The 14,186-nt window shown below is 41.6% G+C and overlaps 1 pseudogene; it reads right to left on the reverse strand.

Annotated features, from left to right (window-relative positions):
- Window positions 1-253: 253 nt before the first annotated feature.
- Window positions 254-2,082, reverse strand: LOC101672674 (annotated as a pseudogene).
- Window positions 2,083-14,186: the final 12,104 nt, after the last annotated feature.

A 14,186-nucleotide genomic window follows, 5' to 3' on the forward strand; every position in this document is an offset into this window, starting at 1 on the left:
CCTGTCCAGAACCCAAGACTCTCTCACCCCCATAAAAACAAAGTACCCTTGTAGCCTCAGGGCAGTTGCTACCTCTGGGCCTGCCCACTCTCTCTTCTTGAGAATGTACTGTCCTTAAGAAACTGCTTTGTGCTTGCTCCTTTCCTTCTGGCTGTCTTTCTTGGAGCGTGGATCCTCATCTAAATCTTTTGTGGGGAATCCAAGAACTGCAGCCTCCATTCACACAGTGCAGTTTCTCTTAGTGGGAATAGTCTCAGTTGCTCCTTTGGGAGGTCCTTCTCCCTGCCTGCTGCCTGCTGCAGTCCACACTCAGGGTGAAGTTGATGCTTGTGCTGTCTTCCGTCTTGACCAGTCTCTGCTCTGGCCACTCTAGTCGCTGTTCCTGTGCTCTGTGGGCAAAGAGGCCAACACGTATTCACGTGTTCCCAGCTTGTGCATAGGACTCAACACTGCATTGTTCACTGGGTCGTGGACGGCAGCAGGGACTGGCACCATGTGAGTCCCGTTTTGTGTTACAGTTTTTAATGGGCAACTGGTGCTGAACTGGAGGCACCTGTTGTGTTGCGGTGACTGTCTGGACAGGGGCGGTCTGTGACATCTGGGTGATCCGGTCAGCATTGCCTGGTGTGACATGGCTAATCGCAGGAATAGGTTCTCCTTTCACCTTTACTTCTTTGTGATCTCCCTTCTCTTGTGCCTCTGCCTTAGGAGGGGCCAGCATGGCTGCCTGAGCGACCACTGCCTGGCTGGCAACAGTGTGTGTGTTCTCTGGGGCCAGGCTGGCCCTGCTGGTGATAGACGCCGCTGGGATCTGATGGATGACATGCACTCTCTGCACAACAAGCTGCCAGGAGGCCGAGGTCGTCACGGGGCTGTGACCGTGTAGGTGACAGGCCTGATGGTTGGTGGCAGCTGCTGCTGCATGGCAATTAAAAAGCGCCAGCTAGACAGCCCAGTGTGCTCTGGGCAGACAGGGCCTCTTGGATGACAGCCAGTTTGGACTCAGGCTCCAGGGTGGCTGGTGAACCTTCTTTTAACAGGCTCTTAGGGGTCTGGGCACCACTGCAGTGAGCAGACAGCACTCCAGTGTGATTGGGAGAGGCTGGGGCACTTCTAGATGAGAGGTCCCAGGTGTTTTGAAGCAAGGCCACGTCCCTACGCCGTCTATTCTTAGAAGCCTGGTCTATTAATTTGCTTTCAGAGTCTCCAGAATAAGCCTTTGCCTGGTTCTTCCCAGGAACCTGGTATTTTGATGAAATAACGATTCAGAGAGATTGCAGCAAATTGAATTCTCCCCATCCTTGTCCACAGTTCTGTAGTATGGATAGTTTTTAGTGATGTATAAATTCTATTTAGGGTGAGTTGTTTATCAGGAACCATTGTAATTGCTTGTACGATCAATTGTGCATAGGAACAAGGTGGCTTTGACTCCTCTTCTAAGCTGTCTTCACTGGAACTTCTTTTTCATTTTCTGGCTGCAAGTTGTCGGCCATTAAATTGAGGTCAGCTGGTATCACACAGCCCATTTTGTACCCCGAAGGGCCCGCTCCCCGAGGGCTGGATGTGCAGGCGTTTGTAGCACTGACGCCTTCCGTGGGGAAGGGAAGGGGACGGATGCAGTGGGCCACGGTGTCTGGAATGTTGATGCTCAGGGGCAAGACGTAGGCGGGCACCACAGCAGAGCCTCCGGCTACTCTGTCTTCTCAGCGAACCTGATCTCGGTGTTTGTGCCTGGAACCTAAACGCGCATGCGTGATAGCTGCCCCGGCAGGCGCTGACGCCTCTGGAGCACGCAGCCCGGGAAGGCGCCGTTCTCGCTGAGGCAGTGTGGGAAGCGTCCGCCGCCGGCGGGGGCGTGAGGCAATGGTGGTGGCCCGGAGCGGTGAAGCTCGAGTGGCCTACGGTCACGTCCACTGAGCCCTGCAACAAGTTGCGCCTGATGATTACCAAGTGCTTCTTCATCAGGTACTGGAACTCGTGGCCCTGGAAGTGCGCCAGGTCTCCGTCGTGAGGCGGGACCCGCCATATGCCTGAAAGTGTCCTGGCAGCCTTCCATGGCGGCCATGGAGCTGAGCGCCGCATGAGGATGCCTGGAGGGCGACAAGTGGACGCTTCTCCATAGTATTGATTGACCGAGTCATAGATTCATTTACTTGAGAGAGAGAGGGAGCATAAAGGGAGGGACAGAGGGAGAGGGAGGAAGAGTCTTAAGCGGACTCAGCACTGAGGGTGGAGCCTGGTGGAGGGGAATCTCACCACCCTGAGATCAGGACCTGAGGGGACACCAAGAGTCAGGCTTAACCATAGTTCCTGTAAAGGACATACCTGGGGGCTCTTCTTCTCTGGTGAAGGGCACTTTCAGTTTGAGAATGCTTCTCCACCGCAGTGGGAGTGTATATGTTGGGGGAGTCGGGTGGTCCTCTGGCTTCCAGGAGTCACTCTTTAGTCAGAGGCAGTGGAGAAGAGTGTTTAGAAGGACATTCCGTACTTCTGCCCTGTACCACTGAGGTGAGTTTGTTCTAAGTTGGGGATATCAATGGAGGTTCCATGAATTCCCTTTTTCCCCTGCTGCTGCCCTCTTCCTCAGTTGTCAGGAGAAATCACTGTGTTACTTCAGGGACCCCTAATTGTTCTGTTTCTGTTAGGAACTTTTTAAAGGACTGTTTGAGGTAAGCTTCCTTTACTTGTTCCACAACTGATGATCTGTTCTTTGTTCTTTTTCCTTTTGGAGGATAATGTCACATGTTCTATGTTTTAGGTCTCTCTACCATCTTTCTCTGTAAGTTACTTGCCTGTGTTTAATCTCCTTGAAAAGTTCTCATAAAAATTGCTTTTGTGGATAGTTTAAAAACCCTTCACTATTGTAGTCTTCCTTATGTCTGTTCCACTCATATGACTCCTATCCTATGCCTCAGAGGTAGTGAAATTGCGTGTGGTCATGGTTAAGATCTTTTAGGAAATTCTTCAGGCAGCTTGTATCATTTCTTTTAAAAATATATTTTCCTCTTTGACCCAGAATATACTGAAAAGTAATTTTATAGAAGATTCATTTCTGTCTTTCTGGATTTGTTCTATTTAAAAATCTTTTTTTCCCCTGTGATATAAAACAAGGAACCTGGCTTGGGCTTGTCTAGCAAGTAGTGTCCTGAAGTATATGAATTTGTTTTCTGGGGCTTCTGGTAACAAATTGCCACAAACCAAGTAGCCTGAAACAACAGAAATTTATTCTCATGATTGCGGAGATTAGAAATCCAAAATTAAGATGTCAGCAGGTCCATCCTCTCTCTGAAGACACTAGGGAAGAATCTGCCTTAACTCTTCCCAGCTTCAGGCAGTCCTTGGCACTCCTTGGCTTGCAGCTGCTTCATTCAATCTTGTCATTACATGGTCTTCTTCCTGTTTGTCTCTGTTTCTCTGTTTCTCCTCTTGCAAGGGCCTTATTAGTCCACTATAACCCATGATCTCCTTTTTACTGAACTGATTGCATCTGCAAAGATCCTGTTTCCAAATATGGTCACATTCTGAGGTTCTGGATGGACATGAATTTGGGGCTATACTATTCAATCTAGTAAGTAGGGATTGGGGGCATGTGGTGTATAGACACTGAACCCCCCAGGACTAAGAAGTATGTAAGTGTTAGTATTTGAGTAGTGTACTAGTGAAGGAATATTAGAAATCATGGTTTATCCTCTCTGTTCACTTGACTACCCAGTGTGCCTTCAAAACTTGCTTAGGAGTTATCTCAGGTATGGAGTATAATAGTGTCAGTGAGGGAACGCTCAAGAGGAGTGCTAGAGGAGAAAAGATACTCAATTTCATAATGAGCCCATTTGTTTCTTCAGGTATAAAAGTGGAAGCTTAGAGCCTGATCAGAAGATGATCTGCAGAGTGGGAGCTGCTCTGTAGCAAATATACAAGGAAACCGAAGTGGTTGGATATTATTGCTTTGCATAGTGCCTTTCCAAGTACCTCGGGTTGAAGCAGCTTCTCTTCAACCACAGCCTCAGGTCAAGAGCTGTATTTGCCTCTCCTCCAGCAGAGAAAGCCTCATCTTCAGCTCTTGCATGGACTTGACTTGGGAGGAGGTGGGTTCTTGAAGTAGGAGAGAGCACAGTGGTGAGGACAGTGCAAATCCCAGCACTGGACATTCTGTCTCCAGAAAAGTAAGCATTCATGATTGCTACCTTGGCCACTGTCTTCTCACCCTGATCGCTAATCACCTGTGCTAATGTAGAAAAGGAGTTTGAATCCTCTGACTTTTGCTTGGGCTTAGAGTTCTTTTCAAAACCCCAGAGCTGCTGAGAAAACTCTACCTAGTAGAGAAAAGGTATTTACTCCATTGTCTCATTACATACATAGGTAATTAGATTTGAAAAATAAAGGATAAGGGCTCCTGGGTGGCTCAGTAGGTTAAGCCTCTGCCTTCGGCTCAGGTCATGATCCTAGAGTCCCAGGATCAAGCCCTATTTCAGGCTCCCTGCTCAGCAGGGAGTCTGCTTCTCACTCTGACCCTCTCCCCTCTCATGCTCTGTCTTTCTCTCTCATTCTCTCTCTCTCTCTCTCTCATTCTCTCTCTCAAATAAATAAATAATAAAATTTAAAAAAAAGAAAAAGAATAATGTTGGCTAGTTAAGAGTAAGAGTTATTTATTTATTTATTTATCTTTTCTTAGAAGAATAGAAAGAGAATCTGATGTAGGCTTCATGCACAGCAGGGATCCTGATGCAGGGCTGGATCTCACAATCCTGAGGTCATGACCTCAGTTTAAATCAGGGGTTAGACAACTAACTGAGCCACCTAGGTTTCCCAAGAGTAAGAACTTTTAGTTGCTTGAATTTTAGGGGCTTCCTAATGAAGAAATAATTTAAACATTAAAAACTACCTTGTCGGGCACCTGAGTGGCTCAGTTGGTTGAGCTACTGCCTTTATAAAGCTCAGCTCATGATCTTGGAGTCCCAGGATCGAGTCCCACATCGGGCTCCCAGCTCCATAGGGAGTCCGCTTCTCCCTCTGACCTTCTCAGCTCTCATGTTCTCTCTCACTCTTTCTCTTAATAAATAAATAAAATATTTAAACAAACAAAACAAAAACAACAACAACAAAAAACTACAACAAAAAACTACCTTGTCTATTTCAGTTACCTTTTATTATTTGCCTGAGACTTGACTGTAAAGATACGATATATCTAAGAAAGAACAGAGTTATGCTTAGGCACCAAATGGGTTATTTCAGTTACCCTAGGCAGAGAAACCTGTTTCTGAAACAAATCTTAGCTCATGGAACTCCTTCCTTGCTTGCACTTCAGAAGCAGAAAGAAAAGTAAAAGCCCAACCAAACACTGTCAGTTGCCAAGGAAACAGTGTTTTCTGCTGAATGGAAGAGAAATGTGAACTCTGCAGTCTTGTTGACTCACTATAAGTTGATACCTATGATCCTGAGTAAATGGTTTGTCAAACAAGGGAGTTCTATTGTCCTTTGCATAGATGGGAAATTTAAAAATACAATACTAACTGGTTACTTGAGAGTGTGGTATTGTAATAATTGGGTGGTTTTGCTATGTCCTCAACTCTTCTCTGCTTAAATGAACTTCTACACAGTATGGAACATGTATGGGTACAGTCAGCTCAGACTAATGCAGTTCAGAACCACACAGTTTGAGTCTTACATTTTAAGGTTCTGAGTAGGTAATAGTTTAGAGGCCATATAACTATGGCCCCCATAGATGAGCCTCTCCTAATTGACTTCACATGGTCTTCAGAGTTAGCTGTTTGCCATTCTCTTGTGATAAGACGACATCCTTTGGCTGTGTGAACAGAAGTAAGCAAGGAGAGTGCCTACTAATCCTTGAGGATCACTTATTCTAAGTTTCAGGAATAGAGCTTGGATGGAGCATGGGCATCATATAAAATCGTAGTGTCTCTCACCTTTTCAAATATGGAGCAGTATGAAGCTTCTGCTGAGGGAAAGATCATCACACCATGACTGCATTTTAATTAAGCTTTGATTTGGCAACAGGTGATTAGGCAAGAGTCATTAGAGGACATTGGAAATTTGTAAAACATTGAGATTCTTGAAATAATGAAAGAAAAAGACTTCAGAAAGTATTAGAAAGGCTTTCTTTAATGTCTGCCTGGCCTCTGATACAGTGTTGAGTACATGTTAGCATTCCATAATTAGTTATCCAATGACAGATTAGCTTTGCAACTATTACACTGTAGAAGGTCATTAAGAATGAGTGGTTGTTGAGGAAGGAGATAAAGCTTAACAGAAGAATGGAAATCATTTAAATAAAAATGAAGTGCTATAGATGAATTAACACAGACATTCTTGTACATGTCTTCAAAAAATGTGGTGTTTCCAAATGCTCAAAACTCCTAATTACCTTTATGGATATGAATGGTTAGAAAGCTTGTTACCCTGTTGATCATCAGCACTGATTTGATTGATTTCCCTGGATAGTCTCTTATTTTCCTCATTGATCTAAATAACCTCTGGTCTAAATAACCCGAGGTCACCAGACAGAGAAGAACTTGGTCTAGGGTCCCTTTCTCTATGGATCATTTGGTATGAGAAGGAAGAAAGTAAGAATATGATAAAATTATGGTTTTCTGTTTGTCTACACCTGCATCAGCTTCATCAAGAAGCCTCAAAGCTTTCTCATTACAGTGTTTTATTCCAACCCCCTTCACTGCTTATCTAAAATTGTCAGATTACTGAATGACCCAGCTACTGTATCAATACTGCCTAGTCCTTACTGAATATTTCAAACAAAGCTTTGACCATCAATCCATAAAGATATGAAATTGTAATTAAAGGCAAATTAAAGGATTCTGAATATGTAAGTTGAAAACAGGTATGACCCTGTTTAATATATATGTGCTCATTTTGGAGAACATAAAATCTTCATTTAGAAGTAGGAGTAAAAAGGAAAACTTTTGTGCCATTGAGTGAAACTGGAAAATCAGTAATGATTATAATCCTATTTGATTTTTATTTGACTTATCTTCTGAAATTTCAATGTGTGCTAACATTGAATTGAATTTCATAATGTATTATGAAATACATTTAGATAGTGTATTTTACTTTGTGTAAAGGCTAAAAAGGGATGGAGAAATGATGTGGTGAGATGAATGGCTGGTACGTGAGGGAGGGAATTGTGCTGATCTTATAGGCCGGACCCTGGTAGGGCGAAGAATATTTGCACTTGTCTAGTACTTCTCTGTTCCAGACTCCGTGTAGGTGTGCTTTAAATAGAACATAGCATTTAATATTTAGAACAACTCTTTTAAGTTTTAAGTTAACATTATTATGAGGTTGGACCAAATGAAGTTGCCATGTTTGTAGGTAAAAAATGATTGCATATTGGTAATTTCAAATGGTTCAAACTAATCTGTTTTTATGGAATGAAAAAGCTGGTATCTAGAGAGATTAAGTTGTTTTCTCCAATCATACAGTTTTAAACCCAGGTTTTATGACTCTCAAACCATTCTTATTTCATAGTTATTAGGCTGCCTTCCAAAGAGGTTTTGTCATTATTTTTCTGTTGATGGTGGAAAAACCATTTAATATGTCTGCACCATGGTTTCCATAGCCCCAGTGTTCTATTAATACCATCTACCTATTTGATAGATTTGTAGTTAGGATCAGGTGAACTTCTATGTAAAACTGCTTGGGGACTATGTCCTAGAAACTTACTAATATATTTCTGTTTTTAGTCCCAGAATGTGGCCAAAAGATACAATATCAACCAAGATGGGAAACATGTAATTTTTCTTGAAATAAACTATATTTTTATAGTTTCTACCCTAAAATCTCTTAAATTTCTTATAATTGGGAAACATTATCCTTTATTACAGAAAAATAATTTCTGTAGTAGGCTATGAAATTAGCTTAGAAATATTTTGCATTTAGCAGCTGAAAAGATTAAAATTGTGTAAATGTTATTGACTAACTTCTTAGTGTGGCTTAACATGTTTGCTCAAAGAAAAGAGAGTGCCTTTACTGGAATGTTTGGGCAATTTATTAACTAGGCATCTAGGGCAGTTAGTGTTGTTTATACATAGTAAATATTCAATGAATGTTAAATGAATAACAGAATATAGAAAGGAAAAGAGAGAATGAGAGATTAAAAAAAAACCTTTTATTATGAACTCTGCAGAATTATTGATATTAGAATGTGTTTCTAGACCTGTGTATTTCTAAAGATTATCTGAAGAGTATAGTAATAGTAATTGTTGAAATAGGGTAATTTGTTTGGCTTGAATATATGTGTGTAGGGTCCAAAAATATATTTCTTCTTTTTTTCTTCAATGTGCCTAAAGAACTGATGTGCTGGGAACTATGGTAGATGCTAGTGAAACAATGCCAACAAACCAGACACATTCTAGCCCATATCCCCACTCATAGTGTACTCTGGCACTCCACAGAGTCTCTGCTTGGTAGATGGATTTCATGGAAATTTGAATAGGCTCCTTGAGCATAGCTTAAAGACGATAAAAGGACAGTTGTCATTTGGGTTATACTTAAGGAACATTAACAGGAATAGGAGAGTGTTTTGGGGACATTGAGCCAATTTTTAGCTGATGAAAATCATGATGTTTACATGCCCAGCTCCCTCTGCTTGGAAATGGGAATGTCAGATTTTGAGGAATAATGTGCCATGAGAACAGAGGCTCTTGCAGCCCAATAAACCTGAACAGGGATGAGAAGGTAGTATCTCTAGGTATGGGGGGGTTTTCTCCAACCCCATTCATCCTGGAAGTTTCTGCAGGCCAGTATTTATCAGATTTTCAGAAGAGTATTCTGTAGGAAACTGAAGAGCTTCACACAGGTGTTAAGTGCCACTTACTTACTACTTAATCATATATATATATATATATGTAGTTACATATATATATATATATATATATATATATATATGGATAGGGAGAGAGAAGGGGGTCTTCTCATGGCATGAAGGAATTGGTGCATTTCCACAGGTGAGAAATTTTTTAAAGATTTATTTATTTGAGGGAGAGAGAGCATTCGAGCGGGGGTAGGGCAGAGGGATAGGGAAAAGGAGAGAGAGAATCCATAGAGGGCTCCCTGCTGAGCATGGAGCCTGACATGGGGCCTGATACCACAACCCTGGGATCATCAGCTGAGCTGAAATCAAGACGCTTAACCGACTGAGCCACCTTGGTGCCCCAAGGAGAGCAATTTTCTGTTCAGTGAATGAGCTTCTACTCCCTAAGAATATTTATTGCAATTTTAATAATGACAAATTTAATTTAGAGGTGATTATTAACAAGTCCTCTATCTCTGATTAGAAGGATTTGGGTTATAACAAAGTCTGGGAATACAAGCCTGAACATATTATCCAATATTTGACAGTTACCTAAGAACACATGAATGTGATGAGTTTGTGAAATGGACTGGAGATTACATTATGTTGTGCAATTAGAACCAGAGCACCCATCAAGGTAAAGGCCAGCATCTGGGATGTGATCCAGGATATTCCTGAATAATGGCAGGCAGCAAGTCAGAGCTGTCCACATGCTATGTGTGCATATGCTCTATATGAATCCAAGTCCTGATCTGACTACTTTTTAAAGATATCCATTGAGCACAGTTTGGTGCAATTCACTATTTAAGTGAAACCTGAAGATTTGGTTGCAGGGCTACAAAGATCAGCAATTACATGTTTATGTGGGTGTGCACACATGTGCCTTCATACAGAAACAGAGTATAACATCAAGTTGCCTTGTTTAAATTAAATTTTCAAATACTGTAACTATTAATTATTTATCTCAGATGTGCTTTTATGAGGTTCCACTTCCCTTGAAATAGTATTATTAAAATATTTGTCATTATGGTTTATGAAGCATAAGATAGATTCACTTAGCTTTGTTTTATTTTGTTTGCCTAGGTAGAGGTTGGTAAAATAATAGACTGTTGCATAAAATAATACCTCAATGGAGGATATCCCACTGAAGGAGGATTTCAGGGGGAACTTACTATGGGGAAGCCAAAGGTAGAATTTAGGGTGGTAGAAGCATGAATTTTGGTGTGCTCATGCACCCAGGCAAAACTTTCAAAGTGACATTCCCTTGCCCCTACACATGGTCCTCTTCATCTTCTTTATAACAGAAGTCTTCATACCATAGTCCAGAAGTCAGAGGAGAACAGTTTTGCTATCTGAACTTGAACTTGTTCAAATTACTTGGGCCAGTATGAAAGGGTGGTGTTGGGGAGTGTATGTGGTGGTGGAGCTATCAGTTAGTTTATGATTGCCAGATTCAGCAAATAAAAATACACAACACCCAAACACCCAGTTCAATTCAAATGTTAGAGAAATAACAAATGCTTTGTTTAGTAGAGTATGTCTCAAATATTGCAGTAAAAAGTTTTTCTTATGTATCTGTATTTCAAGTTAACTGAGCCCCTTGTATTTTTTTAATTAACGTATAATGAATTATTTGTTTCAGAGGTACAGGTCTGTGATTCATCAGTCTTACACAATACCCGGCAACCACCATAACACATATTCTCCCCAATGTCCATCACTCAGCCACCTCATCCTCCTCACCTCCCTCTCCTCCAGCAACTATCATTTTGTTTCTTAAGATAAAGACTCTCTTATGGTTTGTCTACCTCCCTTATGGTTTTGTCTTGTTTAATATTTTTCTCTCTTCCCTATCCTCTGCCTTTTTTCTTAAATTTTGCATATCAGTGAGATCATATAATCGCCTTTCTCTGATTGACTTATTTCACTTGGCATGATACCCTCTAGTTCCATCCACATTATAGCAAGTGGCAAGATTCATTTTTGATGACTGTGTAATATTCCCGTGTGTGTGTGTGTGTGTGTGTGTGTGTGTATCACATTGTATGTATACACCACATCTTCTTTATTTACCTGTTGATGGACATCTGGGCTCCTTCCATTAGCTATTGTGAACATTTCTGCTATAAACATTCGGGTGTACATGCCCCTTCAGATCACTACATTTGTGATAAATGTAGTGATAAATTTGGGGTAAATACCCAGTAGGGCAATTCCTGGGCCATAGGTTAGCTCTATTTTCAACTCTTTGAGGAACCTCCATACTGTATTTTATCTTGCAACCTTTATTTAGTTAGAACTTTAGTGGAGGAAGCTGTTACTTAAAGCCTTCTGAGTTTTGCTGTGGACATTTGTTGATGTTATTTTTTTTTTTTTTTTTGCACAGTGATGTTTGATCAGCCCCCTTTAGATAATCAGGTATAAAGAAAAGGGGAGTAGGAACCAGCACTGTGGGCACAGGGTTTCATAAGAATTTTTTTTATGGCTTGTCAAAGGCCACTTCTCTCAAGACCTGTGGTAAGCAGAGAAGGGGGCTGAGTAAGAATTGGGCATGTTTACACTGACTTAGGCATCTCCCTTGAGGAAGAGAATTAAGATTCTTCAGTGTCAGTTATTAGACATTTCTGTATAACTAAAGCCTGCCTGAATAATGGATTATATAGTCATGACTAACCCCTTCTTGCAGACAGATTCCTAATATCTCAGAAGGGAACTATCATTTATTGCAGGGGAGGCCCAACTGCTGGCCTGGATCACCCGTAGAAATTTTGCCTAGTATGTGGCACAGGCTGAAACCCTGCCATCTAGTTTTCCTGGCAAAGGGTATGCTGTGGCAATAACACTGAATACGTATGGAGGAATCTTATGAGGCCAAGGTGTTTAATTTTTTTTGCCAGTGCCACGCCAGAGAGAATAAAACCATTTTCCATGCAAGTGCTCCTTTACCAGGGGCACATAATGGGATCAGCCGTTCTAACTTCATAAAAACCGACAGAAGGTGTAGGTAGCAAAACAGCTTGTTGAGCTCAGGTTTCTCATAACACCTACCAAGCCACATTTCACTCCTTCTTCTGTACTCACTTCGTTGTTGAGTCCTACCCATTTGCCTGATTTCCTTTTCCCCTAAGTGTGAATTCATTTAGAAGCTCATCTCCTCTTGCAACTAGACTGGTTTGTTTCAGTAGAACAGACAAACACGGTGGAATACTATACAGGTTCTTTGCCCTGGAGGATAATTGGCCCTAGCATACAAATAAAGACTAGGGAGGGAGAAATGGGGGCTGGGGGAAGTGTGTGATGGTTGGGATGTACCCTGAGCTTAGCCTCAGTTGTCTGCATTTAAAGTGACTAGTGTCTAGCACATGGACACAGCCAATATTAGTTTCCTTCCACCTATCTATTAGCAACTGCTCTGGAACCAGCTGGCTGATTTTATACCCAGACAGAGAAGAGAGGTCAGGAAGAAGGAGGTAGTAGAGGAAATTTTCTTTGCTTCTTGGGGAATTATCAGTGTCATCCTGGGGAAGGGGGACGGTAGAATCTGTCAGGCAAATATGATATTAGAATGTGAGGTGCTAACTGCCTGGTGACTTTGTAGTCAGATTTAAAAAATCCTGGATACTGTTGCTTTTTCCTTCAACAAGGTAAGGAATTTGGACTAAATTAGTGGTTTGTAACATGAAGATCATCTGGCAAGTATCCAGAAAAATACAGTGCTCACATCAAGATGACCATATGATTTATTATCCAAATTAGCAAGCTTAAAGCCTAGAAGAAAGACCTGGAAATACTGAAAAGGCATCCAGAGTTCCGTAAAAGTTGTCAAATGGGACTTTTCCCAGGGAATATGGAATGTATTTTCTCTCTACACATTCCTAGAAATTCTGACTTAATAGGCTTGGGCGGGGGGGTGATTCCAGTGAGCAACTTGCTTGTGAGTCACTGCAGTCTTATTGAAGACTTTTGCATTGTGTCTAATAGAGCCTCAGGTCTTTTAGACCCTGGAGCCAATAGTTGACTGTGGGTGAGTTTCTAAATTCTGGATGTTTTGTCCTTAGTAAGCATGTTCCACTGCTTTTTCTGAGCTTTCTTGCCACCCTCTTTCCTTTCATGACTTTACAGACCAGAAGGGAGCAAGTAAGAGGAAAATTCTTAAGGCCAGTTTTACTTATTGTTTTCTTATGAGAAACTTAATTCTAAAGCAGTCTGTCTGAAACCTACCCCAGAGAAAGTAGATTAAAAAATTATTGTGCTCTCTGGGAAGAATGTGTTTACTCATTCCTGAATTCAGATCGTATTAGTGAGCAGAGATTAATGGAATATCCAATTAAGGTGAACACTAGGAATTGCATGTGAACACTGCTCTGACAGTCACTGACCACAGCAGCTCAGCATCCCCGCTTGCCTGGGGAAGGCGCTGAACTGTTAGCTCTTTCAAAGAGAGAAAAATTACATTTATTACTTAACTAGAACTCAGTCTGGTCATGCAGATATTTTGTATTGTTCTTTATTTTTCTCTTAAAAGAAACTCCACTAATTTAAAAAACTCTAAAAATGATGTGCCAATCAGGGTATCCATACCATGTCTGTGTCGCTGAAGAGATTGCTTCTTGGTCATCCATGCGTCATACCATCTGATGCCACTTATCCACTCCCAAGTTATTGGCTAAGGGTAGGCTAGTGAACCTGGAGCAGCCATAGGCACAACAGAAAAGATGAGCCAATACAATTTCCTTTCTTTAGAATGTCATCTGAGAGAAGAAGGGAAGTTAAGAGGTGCAGGAGGGACAGAATTTAAGAGTTGGAAAGTAAGAAAGGGTGAGGAGACATTGATGGCCACTTGTAACCCAACAGCATGAGAAGTCAGAAACTAAGAGAAAGCAGATGGGTGCAGTGCTGCTAGAAGAGCGATATGAGCATCAGTACTGGTCTGTGTGCTGTTATTTACCACTCCAATAAGCTGAAGAAAAAAGAAGAAGCTAAGGGGAGTGGTGGGGGGAAGCATTCCTGGACCACAGATAGTTTGCGAAGCACTGGATTAGAAGTAGTGGGTGGGTCAGGTTATAGGAAGAGGGAAGCATCTGGAGAAGTGCAGAGTCATACCAGTGGCTGAGTTTTAATGAAGATTGGTGAGTAGCTTTTGCTGAAGCCTTTGGAGCCACTTTGAGTCCCAAACCATCCCATCATCCTTTCCTGTCTTTTCTGGGGTCTGATGTATGGGCTTTCTGATATTTGAGTGAGTTTCTATTCCTTGCAACCACAAAACCAAAGAACACAAATGAAAACAAAGGGCAACATTAAGGACACATTTACAGAATTGTGTTGAAGGTCTAACTTATTATATAGTAAGACTGAAGAATGT

Source organism: Mustela putorius, unplaced genomic scaffold (genome assembly GCF_011764305.1).
Source record: "Mustela putorius furo isolate JIRA1106 unplaced genomic scaffold, ASM1176430v1.1 tig00000083_pilon_pilon_pilon, whole genome shotgun sequence".
NCBI lineage: Eukaryota > Metazoa > Chordata > Mammalia > Carnivora > Mustelidae > Mustela > Mustela putorius.